The 23,519-nt window shown below is 39.8% G+C and overlaps 1 long non-coding RNA gene across 3 annotated transcripts in view; it reads left to right on the plus strand.

Moving 5' to 3' along the window:
• The window catches only part of LOC117197675 (uncharacterized), a 51,105-nt gene extending 39,560 nt beyond the window's left edge, over positions 1-11,545 (plus strand). The window contains exons 6-7 of one of the 3 annotated variants that reach the window (XR_007478930.1): positions 1,199-1,673; positions 9,780-11,543. This is a non-coding gene — a long non-coding RNA (uncharacterized LOC117197675). Of the gene's footprint in view, positions 1-1,198; positions 1,674-9,779 lie in introns of all 3 variants that reach the window. The other 2 variants (XR_004478443.2, XR_004478442.2) reach the window with 2 other exon arrangements.
• Positions 11,546-23,519: the final 11,974 nt, after the last annotated feature.

Genomic DNA, 23,519 nt, shown 5'->3' on the forward strand with positions numbered 1-23,519 from the left:
AACATGCCTACGATGTCACTACTGCTTTCTCTCTAGCTTCATAGAAGGTAAGAGATTAAACCAGGTGAAATTTCTCTGGATGCTAAGATTCTGTGATTCTGTGAATTTTACCAAACCCACTGGGTCCAGAAATTCCACATGGTTCATCTCACTGATCTACCAACGGTAGGGGGCTGAGTGGTATAATGGAAGGAGCTCAGGAATCAGAGTCAGTTGTCCCAAGTTCTCGTCCTCCTTCTACCATTCACTGTGTATTCTTGGGTAGGTTCATCACCTGAGCCTCTGTTGCCCCTTTGGAGACACTGGGATGAGGGGTGAGGGGTGACCTTGTTGATCACTAAAATCAAACCTAAAGTCACTAGGTTTGATTTTAACTAGTAAACTAGGTCTGCTGTTTCTTTTTGGTTGGCAGGCCCTTTTGCCCTTTTGTGTTCTCTTCCCTGTGCATTCAGTGCACCCTAAGTACAACCCAACTCCTTGCCCTAAACGATCAATTTACTCCTTGCCCTAAACAATCAATGCCAGCAGCCAGAGCACAGTTGGAACACCTAGGTCCTGCCAGCAAGACATCACCTGATGGTGCTAGGAGTTGGTGTCCAGCAACATATTTGCCTGGAGCAGAGATATCTGCTTGAGAGTGCACTGTTGCTACGGGGCCCTCCAAGGAGCATGGAATATCCACCCAGCACACGTAGTTACAAAACTGGCAAGAGTCAGACTTCAGTTTTCCACAAGGGAAATAAAATCTTTATCCCCATCTCGGAGACACTAATCACTTTCTAGCTCTATGGCTTAATTTTTCTTTGTCTCTATTTGCTCATCTGTAAAATGGGAATAATAAAATGTCTATCTTGAAGGTTTTTCAAAAAATAAATGAAACAGATATAGAACACTTAGAATTATGTCTGGCACACAACAAAAGCTCAATAAATATTAGATAATGTCATTATCATCATTAATGTCATTAACAGCATCTTACAGGATGCAGATAACCTTAAGGGATGTGGACCCCACACTACATTCTTCAAGGCTTTAAGGTGTTTACCAAGTTCATTGAATGATTTCATTTCCTCACCTTTAAACACAGATTCAAAACGGAAACAGTGTTTCTAAGTGAGAGCAGCCTTCATTTTCTGTTTTCTTGGAAATGGTGTTTTTAAACTAGAAAGCTCATTTCTTTGAGTCTCCTATCCCTTAGGTCCCATCCGTGGGTGTCTTCCATGGTGACAGCAGTGGTGAGCAGTGGACTCCTGGTACCATCTTGGGAAGAAAGGAAGTGAACTGGCAAACTCTTGGGAGGGCAGAAGCCTAACTCTCATGTTTGTGCCCTTCACGATAAGTGAAGAAAGGAGCGAAGAGAAGAACAGGGTGGCCACAAACAAAAGCTGGAATTGTTTGAGAAATGGACCCTTTTCAGAAGCCTTCAAAGCCACCCTTTCACAAAGCCTGGCAGGCATACAGTATTGAGCCTGGGTGTCCGCCAAGCATGGCCTTAATTTATTATTGCCAAACTGTTTGTTGTCTTTATTTGCCAAGACTTACTAATCGAACGTTTTTTTGGTCTGGCTGCCCTTCCAGAGAACTGGAGCTATTGTTATCTGCTCCTCGAGTCCTTCCACAGAATGTGCCAAAAACTTGACCCGAGTTGTGGCTGATTTCCCTCCTCTGTTCAGGTAGCTCTTTTTCTTTCAGGAATGTTGCTGTTGTTGTTTGTTTATTTTTGCTGTGTTACGTATTGTTTGTTCAGTTCCAACCCAAAGTAGGTGTTTGGACTGAGCTAGTAGGGAGTTCACTGACCCAAGGTGAGGTCAGAGAGGTCCCCCGCATGGAGGCTTCCTTTTTGGATTTTCCCATTGTGCACCCCCTCTGAGCTCCTGCCACACAGGGAAGAGAAGTTTTGGGCCAATGATTCTTAAAGTGTGGTCCCAAAAGCAGCATCAGTCTCCCCTAGGAATTCGTTAGAAATGGAAATTCTCAGGCCCTACTTCAGAGCTACCAAATCAGCAACCTGTATTTTAACAAGCTTTCTGGGTGATTCTGGTGTACCCTAAAGTGTGAAACTAGTGCTAGCATTTCTCAGCCTCAGCACTGCTGACAATTAGGGCTCGATGATTTTATAGAGGGGGCTGTCCAGTACATGATAGGATGTTTAGTAGCATCCCTGGCCTCCAACCACTAGATTCCAGTAGCCCCCATCCTCATCCAATGGGACAACCAAAAATGTCTCCAGTCCTTGCCAAACGTCCTGGGGTGAAGAAGGTAAAATCATCCCTGGTTGAGATAATGGGCAAACTGCTTGTCGTTCCTCTGCACCGTATTGACAAACAGCTGCCACCCTATCTGGGAGGCTCTTCAGCACACAACAGTGACGAGCACAAAAAGACAGAACCACAGAACAGCAGATCTTGTTTTTCAATCCTGATAAATACTTCCTTTGAATCCACCCTCAGGCGAGAGCACGTGACTTTGACTTTCAGAGCTAGTTCTCCTGCTCAGCTGCTTGGGGTATTCAAGAGCAAACAAAACAGAAAACCTTTCAGAGTTTAGGCTCTTCCCATCCTCCTATTTGTTTGTTACCCTAGGGCAGAGGAGACAGAGGGGCTGGGTTCAGAGGTTCGGTGATATACCTCCCAAGCAGAGTGACAGGAATGGTACTAGTCTTCCGAATCTTCCCTCTCTCACCTTCAGGATAGATTTCCTTGTGCATTTCTGGGCAAGTATTTCTCAATGCTCATTCTATAGAGTTTCTATCATTGGGTTCTTAATGTTGTTGCATTTGTGGCTTGCATTTGAAGGATACCCATATCAGGAAATTTGCTACTAGCCTTTATTCCCACCACTGTCATTTCAGCGTTTTGATAATGTTTCCACTCGAGGAAGCTGGACTTGGCAAAAATCAGCTTGAACTGACTCAGCCGAACCTAAAGTCAATAGCTCATACAAATGCCAACTAAAGATCACAATTCATTTGCTCGTTTGGTCGGGATCTATTGAGCACCTGCTATATGCCGGCTCTGTGCTAGATCCTCAGAATGTGGAGAGAGAAACATCGTGCCTCTGCCTGGAGGGAGCTCACTGTCAGACAAAGGTACAAGCCATCTCAAACAGAACGCGGAGTTCTTGACATAAGAGGGAAGCACAGAGCATCCTGACATCCTGCTTCACTGTTGAATCCTCAGTGTCCGGCACATAGGAGGAGCTTAATAAACATTTGTTGAATGGTCTTAGAGGGAAATGATTTTACACAGACTAGGAAGGTTTAAAAAAAGTCTAGTCAAATAAAGTGCTACTTGGGTTTTCAAGGAAAAAGCAAGAGTGAGCCATGCAGAGAGGAGAGGGAAGGGTATTTCAGACAGAGAAAATAGCAGGTTCAAGGACAGTGAATAGGAATATGAATCAAAGCCTTGCATGGACTTCACAAAGGTCTAAATGAGATGTCTGAAGAAGTAATTTTCTGGTTGTCCATTGCTATATAACAAATTACCCCCAAACTTAGTGGCATAAGCCAATCATTTTGTTTCCACTGTAATTTTGTCAGTAAGGGATGTGGAAGGGCTTGGCTGGATGGTTCATCTCTTGTTCATTTGGCATCAGCTGGGGCATCTGGGGCTGACGGTCCACCTCCAAGATGGCATCTTCGGGCTTCCCTGGTGGCGCAGTGGTTGAGAGTCCGCCTGCCAATGCAGGGGACACGGGTTCGTGCCCCGGTCTGGGAGGATCCCACATGCCGCGGAGCGGCTGGGCCCGTGAGCCACAGCCGCTGAGCCTGCGCGTCCGGAGCCTGTGCTCCGCAACGAGAGAGGCCACAACAGTGAGAGGCCAGCGTACCGCAAAAAAAAAAAAAAAAAAAAGAGCAAAAGTGATTTGGGGGTGGGAGGGCTAAAGGCTGGGTGTTTGGGCATGGGTGTCATACAGTGAGACTATGACGAAAATTCAACTTATCTGAGGGCTTCTGACATCCTTCCCCACACAACTAAAAATAGCTCCCTTCAAAATGAGAGAAGAAAGACATAGTTTTCCATTCCAGGAACTGAATGGGGCGTAAATGGCAGCTGGCAACTGAGCTTGCCCTTAGAGGCTTAATGGCCACACATTTTTCAGGTTGGGTAGGAGCTGCCACTGAGGAAAACAAATAGGATTGGTGTGAAAACTATTAGAAAAGGGCCTCAGAACAAAGGCTCCATCTGGCAGCTGTTGCTCAGAGCTGAGTGAAATAAACAAAAGAGTTTGTTGAGCAAACATGAAAGCAGCCTAACTGATGCAATTAAGGTGAAATTAAATAAAGGAAGGTTTTAGCCCAAAGCTCATGGAAAATTTTTCACAAGGTTGTCACTGGTATAGTCATTTTGGGCTTTTAAATAAAGAGAAGCACAGGATGTGGGAAATTGACCCATTTGACCCTTAGGAGTAGACTAAATCCAGTGTGCTGATGTGGACTCCACGTGTCAGTTGTTTGGCCCTGGCTGTCCAAACTTGGGATGGGTGGGGTAGGAGGCTGGGGTAAGGTAGGACCAGGGAAGGATGGGACAGCGGCAGTCACAAGGGAACAACTCAGCAAGACCAGAATTATCCTGGTCATCATATTACTCCGTTTTGTTTGCTTCTTAACACCACTGTCTGAGAGGTGGTGTTCATTGCACCTTACATGTTTACTATCTGTCCTCCCCGTCCAAACACACACATGCACACACACGTGTACACACACTATGGAATTCTGGATCTCCTTGGAACGTATCTTTGAGACTCCTATTTGGCTGGGTTAAGACCCCCAAATACTGAAACCCAAAAGCAAATACCTGTACCTGACACCTCAGAACTGTCCCATGGGAAATTTATGTCTGAAACCAATTCAAACTAGCATGTTTATTTAACAAACAATTACATAGTCCTTCCTGTATGCCAGGTACAATTCTAAGTGTTTTATAAGTATTAATCCAATCCTATGAGGTAAGGATACTCTTATCTCCATTTCTGAGATGAGGAACATCAATAGAAAAGTCAAGGAGCTTGTCTGAGCCAGTACTTGGGGAGCCAGGATTTGAACCCGGGCTCGGCACCCTAGCAAACACAGTCTTTACCCCTACACTGGGCCCCCTTGAATTGCCGTCAAGTGGTGGCTGAGGGAGCTGGATGGTGAAGTACCGATTGCTAAGTACAAAGCTCATCCTTCCGCCCAAATGGTGGATAAGAGGAGAGACATCTAGAAAGGTTGAAAGCACATACTGATTGACTGATGCATTGACAATGATTAGAAAATGGGCTTCTCAGAATAAAGGATGAATGCATTGTGAGGAACTTATAGTCCTTTACAAGTAAATGTATGAAACTTAAAAAATCTGATTAGAGGAAAATTAGGAGCTTAAGAAAAAAAAAACAGGTAAAAGATATGGGTAAAAGGAAAAGACGCAAATTCATAGAGTTAAAGACAATTTCAGAAATAATTCTAGTTTAATTCCCTCATTTCACAAATGATGAAAGTAAGACCTAGGTCAAGAGTTGTTAAAATTTAATGTTCATTAAAAATATCCCAAGGGGCTTGTTACAAATGCAGATGCTGGATATTACTCCTAAACCCCTAACAGAGATGACAAATCAGTTAATAGCTGACTCATGACTTCTGGCATGAAGCTCTGGAATCTGTCTTGTATTGACAGATTTAAAGACTGGAGTTGGTCTTCAGGTGACTCTGATGCAGGTGGTCCAGGGATCACACTTTGAAATACACCTAGAAATAGACCAACCTAGAGATGAAGGCCTTTGTTCAAGCCTCGTACCTGCTCAGTGGCAGGTCCCTGCAACCTCGCACCAGAGTCTGTTTGCATTAGAGGTTACATTTTAAACACTTTTTTACAGGTCCAAAGCCACTTCGGTAGTCTTGGAACATCACCTATATTATGTATAATTTGGTTAGCATATCATTATTTAATTAGTTTTTCCATGTTTATGATTTAAAAGTAAACTCAGAACACAAGCTATTGAACTTCAAGGAAACGTCCCTTAGTTTTTGCCACTTAATGATAAGCAGTAAAAAGGTGAGACAGAAATCATGAACACACATGTCAAAGACTTGTTCTCTGACCTATCTGTTCTCTCATAGAATTAGTGTAATAGGGAAAACATTTATTTTCAGAAGGGGGGCAAAGAGAAAATAATAACCCCGAACTCAAATATTATAATTTGTTTAATTTAGAACTTATTTGAATCATTTTTACACCTTTACCGAGATAGAATTTACATACTGTAAAATGTATTTTTTGTAAGTGGATGTTCCAATGAATTTTAGTAAATTTATAGAATTGTCTACCAACATCCAGTTTAAAATATTTCAATTGACCAAAAGTTCTCTTGTACTTACTTGCATTTAATCCCTGCTCCCAACCCCAGCTCCAGGCAACCACTGACTTTCTGTCTCTATAACTTTTCCTTTTCTAGAAATTTCCTATTAGTGGACTCATAATATGTAGTCTTTGTATCTGGCTTCTTTCACTTAGCATAATATTTTTGAGATATATCCATGTTGTTGCATGTATCACGCTTTTTTTTATTGCTGAGTAGGATTCCACTGTATGAAGACAACACAATTTGTTTATCAATGCACCAGTTGATGAGCACTGAAATGTTTCCAGTTTTTTGCTCTTACAGTAAAATGCTGCTTGATCTCACTTATATGTGGAATCTAAAAAAGCCAAAAACATAGAAGCAGAGAGTAGAGCAGTGGTTACCAGGAGTGGAGAGGTGGGGGAAACGAGGAGATGTGGTCAAAGGGTGCAAAATTGCAGTTGTGTTGAATGAATCACTCTAGAGATCTAACGTACATGATGACTACAGTTAAGAATACTGTTTAAATACTGGAAATTTTATAAGAGAGTAGATTTCAAGCTCTCTCATCACACACACATGAGGATTAACTGTACAAAAAGATTAACTCTGAGGAGATGATACATTAATTAGCTTGACTGTAGTAAACATTTCACTATGCACGTCTATCAAATCATCATGTTGTACACCTTAAATGTATATAATTTTTGTTAAGAAAAGAAAAATACTGCTATAAACATCTGTGTGCAAGTCATTGTGTGAACATTCTTTTTTCATTTCTCTTGGGTCAATTCCTAGGAGTGTAATTGCTGGGTCGTATGTTTAATTTTTCTTTTTTTTTTTAACAACTTTATTGGGGTACAATTGCTTTACAATGGTGTGTTAGTTTCTGCTTTATAACAAAGTGAATCAGTTATACATATACATACGTTCCCATATCTCTTCCCTCTTGCGTCTCCCTCCCTCCCACCCTCCCCAGTATGTTTAATTTTTTAAGAAATTGTTAAACTGCTTTCCAAAGTGACTACACCATTTTGCATTGTCACCAGTGACGTATGAGAGTTTCAGTTGATCCATTTCCTCATCAGGTCTTGGTATTGTTGGTCTTTTAAATTTTTTATCATTCCAGTCTATAAGTAATAATATCTTCTTGTGGTATTGTTTTTCCCTAATGATATATGATGTTCAGCACCTTTTCCTGTGCTTATTGTAGTCCATATATCTTCTTCGATGAAGTGTCTCTTTCAAGTACATCGGCCATTTTTAATTGGGTTGTTTGTCATCTTATTATTGAGTGTAAAAGTTCTTTATATATTTTGATCATATCTGCATTATAAGATACATCATTTGCAAAATTTTATTCCAGTCTGTGGATTGTCTTTTTATTTTCTTAATGGTGCTTTCTGAAATGCAAAAGTTTTTTATTTTGATGTAGTTCAGTTAGTAAATGTTTTTACTTTTTATAGATTGTGGTTTTGATGTCACATCTAAGAACTATTTGCCTAACCCAAGGTCAGAAAGATCTTTTCCTATGTTTTCTTCTAGAAATTTTATGCTTTTAGCTCTAAAGTTTAGGTCTACGATCTATTTTTAATTAATATTTTATGTGTAAAGTGAGGCAGAATCTAAGTTCATTTTTTTCATATGGATATCCAATTATTTCAGCTTCATTTTTTTTGAAAAGACTATATTTTCCCCCATTGAATTACTTTGGAATCTTTGTTGAAAATCAATGGAACAAAAATATATGAATTTATTTCTAGATTCTCTATTCTGTTCCACGGTTTTATATGTCTGCTCTTATGCCAATACTGCAATGTCTTGATTGTTGTAGGTTTATAGTAAGTCTTCAAGTCAAGTAATATAAATCCCCTAACGTAGTCCTTTTTTTTCAAAATTCTTTTGGCTATGCTATGTTCTTTGCATTTTCATATTAATTTTGGATGTGTTTCTCAATTTATACATACAAGCCTGCTGGGATTTTTGTAGGATTTGTTTTGAATCAATAAATTAATTTGAGAAGAATTACTATTCTAACAATACTGAATCCTCCAATCTATGAAAAGTGTATGGCTTTTCGTTTATTTAGATCTCTAATTTCTCTCAGAAATATTTTTTGGCTTGAGTATCTTTCACTGCTTATGTTAAATTATTCCTAAGTATTTTACCCCTTTTGAAGCTATATGTATTGAATTATTTTCTTAATCTCATTTCTGGATTGTTCATTGCTAGTATTTCACTTTAGTATTGCTTCTTGAGGCAGTTTTGATAATATATGTCTAAGAATTTGTCCACTTCTTCTAAGTTATTCAATTTATTGGCATAAAGTTCTTCATAATCTTCCTTATAATATTTTAATTTCTGTAGGTTTAATAGTGATTGTAGTATAGTGATTTTATTCGTGATTTTATTCCTTTCTGTTGTCCCTTTTTTCTTGATTAACCTAGCTTAAGGTTTATTAATTTTGTTGATCTTTACAAATTATTAACTTTTGGTGTGATTAAATTCTTTTGTTTTTTGTTTTGATTTCCAATCTGATCTCTGTTTTTTCTTCCTTCTATTTATTGTAAATTTTATTTACTCTCCTTCCTTTGTTTCTTGGGATAGAAGGTCAGGTTATTGATTTTTAATTTTTTTTTCTTTAGAATATAAGCATTTAAGTTTACAAACTTTCCTTTCAGCACTGCTTTAGCTGCATACTACAAATTTTGATATGTTGTTTACATTTTCTTTCAGTTCAAGAAATTTCCTAATTTCCTTTGTGATTTCTTCTTGTACCATGGGATATTTATGAATGTGTTAATTTTCAGATAGTTGAAAATTTCCAATATTTCTTTCTGTTGTTGATTTTTAATTTAGTTCCATTGTGGTCAGAAAACATACATGTGGTTATTTCAAATTTTTTACATTTACTGAGACTTCTTTTAATAGTTTAGAATATGGTCTATCCTACAGAATGTCCCATGGGTGCTTTAAAAGAATGTGTACTCCACTGCTATTGGGTGGAGTGTTCTATAAATGTGTATATGTTGGGGTGAAATAAAAGGATGAATAAGACATAATATTGCCCTCTAAAAGTTTAAATCTGACTGAGCAGTCATTCTCAGCTTTGGGCAATTTTGTCCCCCAGGGACATTTGGCAATGTTTGGAGACATTTTTGGTTGTCACAACTGGGGGCATGTGCTACTGGCATCTAGTGGGTCGAAGCCAGGGATTCTGCTAAACACCTTACAGTGTACAGGACACTCCCCTACAACAAAGAATTATCTGGCCCCAAATGTCAATAGTGCTGAGGTTTAGAACCTCTGTTATAGAGGGCATAAAGGGTATTTAGTTATAATGCAAAGCTTCAGATAGTAATTTCTGTGCTATGGGAATTACTGCATTGTGGCTGAAATTGATCAACACTTTAGCAGTTACCACATCTCTCACATGTGTATTTGTCTGTCTTTCTCCCTAGGCTGTGAACCACATGAGTGTTGAGATCCACCCAAGTCCTTATGGTGGTTAAAGCAGAGCATCTGAAGTCAGACAGACTTGGATTTCAATCCTCTTTCTACCTTCACTAGACACGTGTCTTTGGGCTAGTTACTTTACCTCTCCTCGCCTCAATTTTCTCTATTGTGTAATATGAACAATGTACCTACCTTGTAGGATTGTTGTGACAATTAAATAACGAATCAAGGAAGGCACTTTATATAGTCCTAACACATATACTCATTATTTTGTTGTCGTTGTTATCTCCAGCACTTAGCCCAGTGCCCTGCAAATATATGCAAATAGATGAATGAGTAATTGAGTCATCTTCTCTCACCTTCCTTACCTCCACAATGGGACACTGGCTCTACAAAGTAATCCTCACTAGGATGAAAACAGTCTCTTCTTATTCCTGGACGAAGCCTTAGTTTCCACAGAGGAGGTCTTCTATGCCTACAGGAAATTGACAGGGGTCCAAACAGGACAAATAAGTGCAAGACAAATAGAGGCTGACCTCATTTCCACCCTTGAGACTCCTATTAGCCTGATATGAAATGACCATGTGGGGAGGCAGCAAGGTTCCTGTCCCAAGGAGACCCATGATGCTGTTCATCAGCTCCATTCTGGACCATCTTCCCCAGTTCTGCTTCAGAGAAGTAGTTCTTTCTTCTTAATGGCTGTCACCTGCCAAAATACTCTCCACCCCATTCCTGAGTCTTGGGCACTTCCTCCACACTAGGAACCTCTCCCAGATAGTCCCGTTGCCTGTTAGGCAACTTCTTTCGATCAATGTTAAAAGCCTTTGGACTCCTCCCTAAGTACCTCACCTCCTGTCCCCACCTACTTCTGAGCGACCTGGCAAAGACCACATCTGTGAATCAGTTTGCTAACTCTTAAAAGGGGTGGGTGAGGGCGAAGCTTTGACAACCTGATTTCTCACTGTGTTTGCTTTTGAGGGAGGAGTTCACAGTGAAAGAAAGCATCACTTTAAGCCTCTAAAGAGCCCCTTGGTATATGAAGCAGGATTCACATAGAGCCTGAGAACCGCTAAGCAACCAGGAAGACACTGAGTGAAGAGAAAGCTTAGAAGCAGGAAGGGGTCAAGTTCATTTAGCATAGAGTTCATGGCTCCATTTTAACAACTGGTTCCTAATATGCCTAAGGTTAGCAAGCATCTCAGGGCTTGCTTCAAACAAAATCTGAAGCCATTCCCCTTATTGAAATCTATTATTGCTTCATTGATTGACGTTCTTAATCCTCATAACCAAAAAAAGCAATTATTGCCTTTATGGAGTTTCTTTGTTCAGTTATGTACATAGAAACGTGCCTTCCCTGATGACAATATACAGCACAGATCAAGGCAATGTAAGATTAAAGTGATCTGGACCCAGAAGAACTAAAGCTATAAGCATCAGAGAGCATGAGGGACAGAGCATTGACCTTATTTTTTTTTAATCATGAAAAAGACTCCCCATTTTCTGTTTTTTTGTTTTTTGTGGTACGCGGGCCTCTCACTGTTGTGGCCTCTCCCGTTGCGGAGCACAGGCTCCGGACGCATAGGCTCAGCGGCCATGGCTCACGGGTCCAGCCGCTCTGCGGCACGTGGGATCTTTCCGGACCGGGACACGAACCCGTGTCCCCTGCATCGGCAGGCGGACTCTCAACCACTGCGCCACCGGGGAAGCCCCCATTTTCTGTTATTTTAATATTAGGGACTTATAACAACTATTTCTACTTTGTTGAAATTTAAACATTATAAAGAAAATAGTAAACGCTAACATTCTTGAGCGCTGACTGTGTGCTGGATATTTTTCTAAATCCGTTATATGAATAAATTAATTTCATTCACTCATTAAATACTTCTTGACCATGGATCAGGGGCCAGGCACTGTTCTAGGTTCTGGGCATATAGCAACAAACAAAGCCTTCAAAACTCCATGCCTTCATGGACCTTACACTCCCTGGGGAAGTCAATATGCAAATAAATATGCAGATTATATAGTATGATACAAGGCAGAAATCACTGCTACTGAAAAAAATAAAGCTAGGCAGAGGGGTAGAGAGTTGGGTATGGGGTACTGCAATTTTCAATCAGGCATTTAGTGAATGCCTCACTGAGAAGCTGTCATTTGGCCAAAGACTGGAAGGAAATCTCAGATTTAATAATCTCACATTTAACAGTGTTGCTGTTGGGTGTTTTTGTTTGTTTGTTTACTAAACCTTGGACCAACACTCTAAGCCCCCAGTAAATCTGTATGAAACTCTACATTTTGTAAATGACTGAGCCAAGGTCAGGTACCAAGCGAGCCAAGCATGAAGTCACCCACATAGTCCCTGGTCTCATTTTGTGGTGGATCTAAGTGCTGTTGATTTTCCATGTTACTCGGAGGAACTAGAGGTGTGCTTCTGAGGGCACGTTGGTATCATAGGCATCTGGAGGGGTCTTCTCTAGACCATTCTTCCCCAGATGGATCATAATATGCTTTTCCTTTTTTTTTTCAATAAATGTATTTATTTATTTGGCTGCATTGGGTCTTCGTTGTTGCAGGCAAGCTTTTTCTAGTTGCGGCAAGCAGGGGCTACTTTTCATTGCAGTGTGCAGGCTTCTCATTGTGGTGTCTTCTCTTGTTGCGGAGCATGGGCTCTAGGTGAGAGGGCTTCAGTAGCTGTGGCACACAGGCTCAGTAGTTGCGGCTCATGGGCTCTAGAGCGCAGGCTCAGTAGTTGTGGTGCACGGGCTTAGTTGCTCCGTGGCATGTGGGGTCTTCCTGGACCAGGGCTTGAACCTGTGTCCCCTGCACTGGCAGGCAGATTCTTAACCACTGCACCACCAGGGAAATCCTTTCCCTTTTCTTTTTCATTGCCCGATTCCCCAGTAATGGAATTTCTTATGGACAGAATTGAGCTGGATGCTAATACTCAGACCCTCCATGTGTGAACAAAGAACAAATGGACCAGGCCTTCCAAGGATTCTGGGGAGTCTCAGCCCCTGAATCTGTGACCCACTCATGACTTTGCTTCTACCATTCTGTCCAGCTTAAACCTAGGCTGTTGTTTTCCAAGTTCTTCCAGATGCCTTCCCCAAGCCTCTCAGCTACCCACCCCTCCAAAACCACCTCACTGCCCTGCCCAAGCCAAGTCAGCTTTGGAAGGTGTAATATCGAAGGCTCCCCTTTCCCTTAAAGATAATTGTATTTTAAGACTTATTTCTAACTCTATGAGTGGAATTTTAAATATCAAGAAGGTAAGAAGTTGTGGCGCACAGGCTTAGTTGCTCCACGGCATGTGGGAATCTTCCCAGACCAGGGCTCGAACCCGTGTCTCCTGCATTGTCAGGCGGATTCTTAACCACTGCGCCACCAGGGAAGCTCTCTTCTGTCTTTCTTATTACTGCTGATCACTGCTATTTATCTGGCTATTTTCCCAGGTAGGGCAAATATTTCAACAGATAGGAGCCATGATAATCCTCACCCACAAGGAGGAAAATTACAGGAAAAAGAACATCTAAGAGAAGCTAGAAAAAACAAACAAGCCAACAAAATGGATGTTAGAAAGTAGAGAGCCATAGGGAACTCATTTGTTTGTTATCAGTAGATCAACTGACATTCTTGCGGTGTCAGAAACTTCCCTTGCACTAATGTGTCTGCCCATTTCCTGGACTCCACATGAGTGCAAAGTAGCATGTTAATCATTGTGGGAAAATCCAAAAGGAATAGAATATGTTTGCATATCACCTGAATAGCCCTGTGTTGGCTACTGACCCTTCCCTTTATCACCACCCCCTCTCTCTACCCATGTTCCCTGCATTTCCTAAATGAACTACTTGCATTCAAATTCATGTCTCAGTGTCTGCTTCTGGGAGAACCCAAAGACCCTTAGTAAGTGGTGGAGCGGGGTTTGAACCCAGACCACAAACCCAGTTCCTTCACTTACCAGCTGTGCAAACTTGGGCAGACCACTTAAACTCTGAGTCATATTTCCTCCTCTATTAAATAGGGATACTAATAGTAACTCCCTCATAGTATTGTTGTGGATATGATATTTTAAAATATTTTTTTCTTAGACTTGGTTCAAGATTACAACTTCGGAAGATCCTGAACTCACCCCCTCCCATGGATACAACAAATCTACACCTACATATAGAATAATTCCCTTGGAAAGGGACCTGAAAACTGGATAAATAGAACCTCCACAACAAAGGGTAAAAGGACAGCATCGAGATGGGTAGGAGAGGCAGAGATATAATTTCACCAAAGAAAAAGAACACACCCAGCTGCAGTGATCCACAACCAGGAGTTATCACAAAGGTATGGATCTTTTCCCTAAGGAGTGAGGAATTTAAGCTCCCTGTCAGGCACTTCAACCCCTAGATCCTGTACAGGAGAGACAAGTCCCCCATACACCTGCCTTTGAAAACGAACAAGGGAGACACCCAAGGAAAATTATAGAACTGCAGGGAGTGGAAAACCCGCTCTTACAGTGCTTGTGCGCAGACTCACTTGCCACAAAATCTGGCTCAAAACAGCAGATTGAAAAAAGTGCCTGGACCATAGGTGAAGAGGATCCATTTACTAATCTCGAAGCATCTGCCAGAGAGACAGGGACCAGCTGGGACGCTGGGAGGACTGACACAGTCAGTGTCAATTCCAAATGGCAGGAGCCATTTTTGCAGACTCAGGCTACCTTCATAAGACAGGGGATAGCAGGCGCCATTTTGGAATTCTCTACAGGTTAGCACCAGTGCGCATGCCCTGCTGAAAGCCCTGCGCACTCCAGCACCTCCGCTGAGCCTCAGCCTGCTAAGCGACAACGCTGCCCACCAGCATTATGCAGCAGCCACTGAGAAGCAGCCTGGGGGCTAGCCCCGCCCACCAGAGCAGGACAGCTGTAGCCAGTGGACCCTCTACAAAATGGGCTCACGCAGCCCACACAGGGGACACTCCTTGAACACCTGGTTCTGGTGGCCTGGAGCGATTGGACTTCTGAGCAACATAGGACATCTCCTATATAAGGTAGGGGTAGAGGGGGCGGGGGAATTGGATGAAGATGGACAAAAGGTACAAACTGCCAATTATAAGATAAATAAGTACAAGGGCTGCAAGGTACAACATGATGAATATAATTAACACTGCTTTATGTTATATATGAAAATTGTTGCGAGTAAATCCTAAGGGTTGTCATCACAAGAAAAAATTTTCTTTTATTTTGTATCTATATGAAATGACAGGTGTTCACTAAACTTATGTTGGTGATTGTTTCATGATGTATGTAAGTTAAATAATTTTGCTGTACACCTTAAACTTTTATTTTATTTTTTTGGCAGTGCCAGGAGGCCTGTGGGATCTTAGTTCCCCCACCAGGAATCAAACTGGGCCCCAGCAGTGAAAGCACCAAGTCCTAGCCACTGGACCACCAGGGAGTTCCCTGAACACCTTAAATTCATACAGAGCTGTATGTCAATTATATCTTAATAACACTGGAAGAAAAAAATAAAATTACCACTTAAATAGCATAAAAAATTAAGTACCTTCAAGTAAATCAAATGGCAGATGTACTAAGACTTCTACACTAAAACTTATAAAACATTATTGAGAGAAATCACAGAAAACATAAGTAAATGAAGGAATACAACTTATTCATGAACTGAAAAGGCAATATTATAGAGATGTCAGTTCTCCTCAAATTGATCTATAGATTGAATATAATTCCAAATCAAACACCAAACTGCTTCTGAAATTTATGTAGAAATACAATGAGCCAAGAATAGACAAGGCAGTCTTAAAGCAGAATAAAGATGGAAGATTTACCCTACCAAATATTAAGAACTGTTGTTAAGATAGATTAACATTAGTAGGATAGCAAAGAGACCAAGGCAAGAGAGTAGAGACTCTAGAAATAGACCCACTTATTGCCCACTCAGTGCCCAAATACGACAGAGGTGATACTACTCTGCAGAGAGGGAGAAGATGGTCTTTTAAAAAAATATTGTCCTGGGTCAATTAGACGCCAGGTATATGGATAAAAATAAATCTTGATCCTCCTTCCTCAACCATACACAAGAATCAGTTCCAGATGAATTTTTAGATCAAAATGTGTAAAGGTAAAACAATAAAGCTTTCAGAAGAAAACAGAAGATAATATTTTCGTGGTTTTGGGGTGAGCGAAGATTTCTCAAGTAAGATACAAAACCGCTAATCATAAAAATTTCACAAGTTAAAATATCTTAAAACTAATAACTTGTTCAAAAAAAGACACCACGGAGAGACTGGGAGCCGCAGAGTGGCAGAAGGGATTTAATACACACACATACACAAATGCATATGTTTATGTATACAACAAGACCTCATATCTGGGAAATTGCCAAGTCCTTACACCTGGGTCTAATGAAGACCTGATATCCAGAAATAAGATAGATTTCTACAAATTAATTTTCAAAAGGCAAATTTTAAAAAATCAAATAGGTAAGTGAATAGGTTTTTGGGTATTTTTTGCGGTACGCAGGCCCCTCACCATTGTGGCCTCTCCCGTTGCGGAGCACAGGCTACGGACGCGCAGGCCCAGTGGCCATGGCTCACAGGCCCAGCCGCTCCGTGGCATGTGGGATCTTCCCAGACCGGGGCACGAACCTGTGTCCCCTGCATCGGCAGGCGGACTCTCAACCACTGCGCCACCAGGGAAGCCCCAATAGGTTATTTTTTAAAAGAAGATATCAAGATGGCTAATAAACACAAAAATATATTCAATTTTATTAAAGAAACGTAACTAAAATCACAATGTGACAAGACTACATCCTCACCTCTGGGGATGTCTTCATGAGCATGTGGACTGTGCAGTCACACAGGGCTCACTCTTGAAAGGACCTTGCACTTGGCTTAAAGCTTTGCTGTCACTGTCTTGAAATTCTTAATAATTTTAAATAAGGAGCTCCACGTTTCCATTTCTCACTGGTTTCTACAAATTATATAGCCAGTCTTGCCCTCTCTAATGGCTAAAATGAAGACAGACAACAGAAAATGGGGAGAATGTAGAGTAACTAGAAAGCTCATATACTCCTAATAGGTGTATAAAGTGCTTCAACGACTTTGGAAAACAGTTGAGCAATATCTATAAAAGTGAATGCAGACATAAATCACAGCAAGATCCTTTTTTACCCACCTCCTAGAGAAATGGAAATAAAAACAAAAATAAACAAATGAGACCTAATGAAACTTAAAAGCTTTTGCACAGCAAGGGAAACCATAAACAAGACCAAAAGACAACCCTCAGAATGGGTAAAAATATTTGCAAATGAAGCAACTGACAAAGGATTAATCACCAAAATTTACAAGCAGCTCATGCAGCTCAATAACAATAAAACAAACAACCCAATCCAAAAATGGGCAGAAGACATAAATAGACATTTCTCCAAAGAAGATATACAGACTGCCAACAAACACATGAAAGAATGCTCAACATCATTAATCATTAGAGAAATGCAACTCAAAACTACAATGAGATATCATCTCACACTAGTCAGAATGGCCATCATCAAAAAATCTAGATACAATAAATGCTGGAGAGGGTGTGGAGAAAAGTGAACCCTCTTGCACTGTTGGTGGGAACGTAAATTCATACAGCCACTATGGAGAACAGTATGGAGGTTCCTTAAAAAACTAAAAATAGCAATCCCACTACTGGGCATATACCCTGAGAAAACCATAATTCAAAAAGAGTCATGTACCAAAATGTTTATTGCAGCTCTATTTACAATAGCCAGGGGATGGAAGCAACCTAAGTGTCCATCGACAGATGAGTGGATAAAGAAGATGTGGCACATATATACAATGGAATATTACTCAGCCATAAAAAGAAACGAAATTGAGTTATACTTTGTAGTGAGGTGGATGGACCTAGTGTCTGTCATACAGAGTGAAGTAAGAAAGAGAAAAACAAATACCGTATGCTAACACATATATATGGAATCTAAGAGAAAAAAAAAAGAGGTCATGAAGAACCTAGGGATAAGACGGGAATAAAGACACAGACCTACTAGAGCATGGACTTGAGGATATGGGGAGGGGGAAGGGTAAGCTGTGACAAAGTGAGGGAGTGGCATGGACGTATATACGCTACCAAACGTAGAATAGATAGCTAGTGGGAAGCAGCCGCATAGCACAGGGAGATCAGCTTGGTGCTTTGTGACCACCTAGAGGGGTGGGATAGGGAGGGTGGGAGGGAGGGAGATGCAAGAGGAAAGAGATATGGGAACACATGTATATGTATAACTGATTCACTTTGTTATAAAGCAGAAACTAACACACCATTGTAAAGCAATTATACTCCAATAAAGATGTTAAAATTTTTTAAAAAAAATTTTAAAAAGTGAACACAGGTATAACGTATAACCCAGCACTTCCATTCCTAGATGTGTACCCCCCAAAATGTGTGTTTATGTTCAACAAAAGATATATCCAAGAATAGTCATAGTGACACTATAGGCATCATAGACCCAAACTGGAAACAATGCAAGTGTCAATCAAGAGTAAAATGGATAAACACATTTTGGTATATGCATATAGATTAGCACACATCTTTGAGACAACACAACAATATGAGTGAATCTCACAATTAAAATTTGAATGAAAGAAGCCAACACACACAAGAAGTACATAGGTTATGATTCCAAATATAAGAAGTTCAAAAACGTGCAAAAATAAATCAATTGTTTTTAAAAGTCAAAATACTCTTGAAGTCATGGTAGAAATAGAAAGAAAGCTTAAGGAGGATCTTGTGAGTGCTGGCAATGTTGTTTCTTGATCTGGGTACTGATTACAACGAGACTGTTCACTTTGTGAAACTTCATTGATTTGCACACTTTTTAGTATATATGAATGTTATAATGCAACAAACGTTTTTTTGTTTTTCTTAAGCCAAGCACTTGCAAATCAAAAGTTTTTGTTCTCATAAGCATGTTCTCTATAAAAATCCTAGTTTGGAAGGCAAAAGCTGAACGTTGAATTTCCTAGCTCTTTGATCTTGGATAACTTATTAAAACTTTGTGTACCTCAGTTCCCTCATCAGTAAAATGGAGATAATAGTGCTCTTCTCATAAGCTTACTAGGGAGATTAAATGAGATAGTAGGTATAAAGTGGTCAGAATAATGCCAGGCCCTTAAGAAAGACTCAGTAAATATAAGTTGTTGCTGTTTCTGCCATTTTTGCCCAATCCTCTTCAGACAGTGGATGAATTTTGCTTGAGCAAGTAGAAATAAGATATCACAGTATATTTTAAAATATCATCTTGCTACATCCATAGAATTTGAGACTTGATTTTTAGAGTCCTCTTACTCCTCGTGCTTTGGATTTATTAATATTCAAATGGAGAAGAAAATAGAAGATAGGATGCTTGTGCCTTGAGGGAAGTTCTTCCAGTCAGTAAAGCCCTAGCCAATTGAATCCCAATTGCTTTTGAGCGGTTTCTTCAGAAGGATGGCATTAAGTAGGTGATTCAGAGAGAAGAAACTCTCTTGTCTTGGTGTAAATGCATCAGTGATGCAGGATTTCTGCTGGGGTATTTCTGCCCCTGGGATCTAATCCTTTGTTTGCTCTGCCTTTTGGGAATATTAATGTCTTAAAAGCTAGCTCTGTTCTTCTGTTCTCTTGGACATTTGCCAACCTAATCTCCCAACATTGAAGAGTGTTATGGAAGTTAAACTGCATGAAAAGGAATAATAATTTTGCTCTACCTATAAGGTTTAGGGTCAGTACTGCCTTTAGAAATTTGTGTGTTTTTCTTGGCAGCCGCCGAATAGTTTTCCTAGCCACCATGACTTTATCCCCACGTTACCACATCATTGAGCTATTTATTCAGTTTAGTTAAGTTGGTTGAGGAACTGTGCCAAAAATTGCTATTAGGAAGCTAATCTTTTTTACCCCAAAGCAGCTAAAGTATTCTCAAAGTGATTTTCTCTGAATTTTTTTTAATTAAAAAAAAATCTCTTTTTTCCTTCTCCTATGAAGCAAGACAAGGAAACAAATTCCAAAGAGGTTACATCACTCAGTTATAGTTGATGAGGGGGACAGAACTGAATCCACTGTAGCTCTCTCCATGTCTCAGACTTTAAGACCTGAATTTAAGTTAAAAAAAAATAATGAGGTAAATGAAGAGTTGAGATTGGAAGGTCTATCTCAGTTGCAAAGCATACAGGAATGAATATTTTCTGATGCTGCCATATGTCATATACAGGCAAGGGAGCACAGGGTCCCTTTGCATTACCCTAGATGCAGCCTGGATGAACGAAGGAGACCATCACTGCCTGACACTGGAAAAATTACCCCTCAGGTGCTTTTAAATTAAAAAAAATTTTTTTAATTGAAGTAGAGTTGATTTACAATTTATACTAGTTTCAGGTATACAACATAGTGATTCAGTATTTGTGCAAATTATACTCCATTATAGGTTATTACAAGATAATGGCTATAATACCCTGTGCTTTACAGTATATCCTTGTTGCTTATCTATTTCATACATAGGAGTATGTATCTGTTAATCCCATACCCCTAATTTGTTCCTCTCGCCCTTACCTCTTCCATTTGTTAATCACAAGTTTGTTTTCCATATCCGTGAGTTTGTTTCTGCTTTGTGCATACATTCATTTGGTGGTGTATTTTTATTTTTAATTTTTTTTTTAGATTCCACATAAAAATGATACAGATATTTGTCTTTCTCTAACTGATTTCACTAAGCATGATACTTTCTAGGTCCATCCATATTGCTGCAAGTGGAAGAATTTCATTCATTTTTATAGCTGAGTAATATTCTATGACATATATATCATATATATCTTCATATATATCATATATCTTCACGATTAAGAAGATATGTACATATATATGTACATCTTAATCATATTGTCTGTTGATGAGCATGTGGGTTGCTTCTATGTCTTGTCTACTTGGCTATTATAAATAGTGCTGCTCTGAACAGCAGGGTTAATGTATCTTTTTGAATTAGTGTTTTTGTTTTTTCCAGATATATACCCAAGAGTGGAATTTCTGGATCATATGGTAGTTCTATTATTAGTTTTTTAAGGAACCTCCATACTGTTTTTCATAATGGCTGAACCAATTTACATTCCCACCAAGAGTGCACAAGGGTACATGTTTCTCCACATCCTCTCCAACATTTGTTATTGGTAGACTTTGTTTTTTTAAACATCTTTATTGGAGTATAATGGCTTTACAATGTTGTGTTAGTTTCTGCTGTATAACAAAGTGAATCAGCTATATGTATACATATATCCCCATATCCCCTCCCTCTTGCGTCTCCCTCCCACCCTCCCTATCTCACCCCTCTAGGTGGTCACAAAGCACCGAGCTGATCTCCCGGTGCTATGCGGCTGCTTCCCACTAGCTATCTATTTTACATTTGGCAGTGTATATATGTCCATGCCACTCTCTCACTTAGTCCCAGCTTACCCTTCCCCCTCCCCATGTCCTCAAGTCCATTCTCTACTTCTGTGTCTTTATTCCTGTCCTGCCCCTGTTTCATCAGAACCACATTTTTCTTTTTAGATTCCATATATATGTGTTAGCATACGGTATTTGTTTTTCTCTCTCTGACTTACTTCACTCTCTCTCTAGATCCATCCACCTCACTGCAAATAGTTCAATTTCATTTCTTTTTGTGGCTGAGTAATATTCCATTGTATATATGTGCCACATCTTCTTTATCCATTCATCTGTTGATGGGCACTTAAGTTGCTTCGATGTCCTGGCTATTGTAAATAGTGCTGCAGTGAACATAGTGGTACATGTCTCTTTTTTTTTTTTTTTTTTTTTGCGGTACACGGGCCTCTCACTGTTGTGGCCTCTCCCATTGCGGAGCACAGGCTTCAGACGCGCAGGCTCAGCGGCCATGGCTCATGGGCCTAGCCACTCCGCGGCTCCGCGGCATGTGGGATCTTCCCGGACTGGGGCACGAACCCGTGTCCCCTGCATCGGCAGGCGGACTCTCAACCACTGCACCACCAAGGAAGCCCTGTCTCTTTTTGAATTATTGTTTCCACAGGGTATTTGCCCAGTAATGGGATTGCTGGGTCATATGGTAGTTCTATTTTTAGTTTTTTAAGGACCCTCCATACTGTTCTCCATAGTGGCTGTATCAATTTATGTTCCCACCAACAGTGCAAGCGGGCTCCCTTTTCTCCACATCCTCTCCAGCATTTATTGTTTGTAGATTTGTTGGTGATGGCCATTCTGACTGGTGTGAGGTGATACCTCATTGTAGTTTTGATTTGCATTTCTCTAATGATTAATGATGTTGAGCATCCTTTCATGTGTTTATTGGCAATCTGTATATCTTCTTTTGAGAAAATGTCTATTTAGGTCTTCTGCCCATTTTTGGGCTGGGTTCTTTGTTTTTTTGATATTGAGCTGCATGAGCTGCTTGTATATTTTGGAGGTTATTCCTTGGTCAGTTGCTTCATTTGCAAATATTTTCTCCCATTCTGAGTGTTGTATTTTCGTCTTTTTTATGGTTTCCTTTGCTGTACAAAAGATTTTAAGTTTCATTAGGTCCCATTTGTTTATTTTTGTCATTTCCATAATGTTGATTCTTCCAATCCATCTCCATCTGTTTGTATCATCTTTAATTTCTTTCATCAGTGTCTTATAGTTTTCTGCATACAGGTCTTTTGTCTCCTTAGGTAGGTTTATTCCTAGACATTTTATTCTTTTGTTGCAATGGTAAATGGGAGTGTTTCCTTAATTTCTCTTTCAGACTTTTCATCATTAGTGTATAGGAATGCAAGAGATTTCTGTGCATTAATTTTGTGTCCTTCTACTCTACCAGATTCATTGATTAGCTCTTGTAGTTTTCTGGTAACATCTTTAGGATTCTTTATGTATAATATTATGTCATCTGCAAACAGTGACAACTTTACTTCTTTTCCTATTTGGATCCCTTTTATTTCTTTTTCTTCTCTGATTGCTGAAACTTCCAAAACTATGTTGAATAATAGTAGTGAGAGTGGGCAACCTTGTCTTGTTCCTGATCTCAGAGAAAATGGTTTCAGTTTTTCACCATTGAGAATGATGTTGGCTGTCGGTTTGTCATATATAGCCTTTATAATGTTGAGGTAGGTTCCCTCTATGCCTACCTTCTGGAGAGTTTTTATAATAAATGGGTGTTGAATTTTGTTGACAGCTTTTTCTGCATCTATTGAGATTATCATATGGTTTTTATCCTTTGGTTTGTTAATATGGTGTATCACATTGATTGATTTTCATACATTGAAGAATTGTTGCATTCCTGGGATAAACCCCACTTGATCATGGTGTATGATCCTTTTAATGTGCTGTTGGATTCTGTTTGCTAGTATTTTGTTGAGGATTTTTGCATCTATGGTCATCAGTGATATTGGCCTGTAGTTTATTTTGTGACATCTTTGTCTGGTTTTTAAACATTTTGATGATAGCCTGTCTGACAGGTGTGAGGTGATATCTCACTGTTTTGATTTGCATTTCTCTAATAATTAGCAATGCGAAGCATCTTTTCATGTGCCTGTTGGCCATCTGTATATCTTCTTTAGAAAAATGTCTAATCAGGTCTTCTGCCCATTTTTTGATTGGGTTGTGTGTTTTTGTGTTATTGAGTTGTATGAGCTGTTTGTATATTTTGGATATTAACCCCTTATCTGTCACATCATTTGCAAATATTTTCTCCCATTCTGTAGGTTGTCTT

Source organism: Orcinus orca, chromosome 8 (genome assembly GCF_937001465.1).
Source record: "Orcinus orca chromosome 8, mOrcOrc1.1, whole genome shotgun sequence".
Taxonomy (NCBI): Eukaryota; Metazoa; Chordata; class Mammalia; order Artiodactyla; family Delphinidae; genus Orcinus; species Orcinus orca.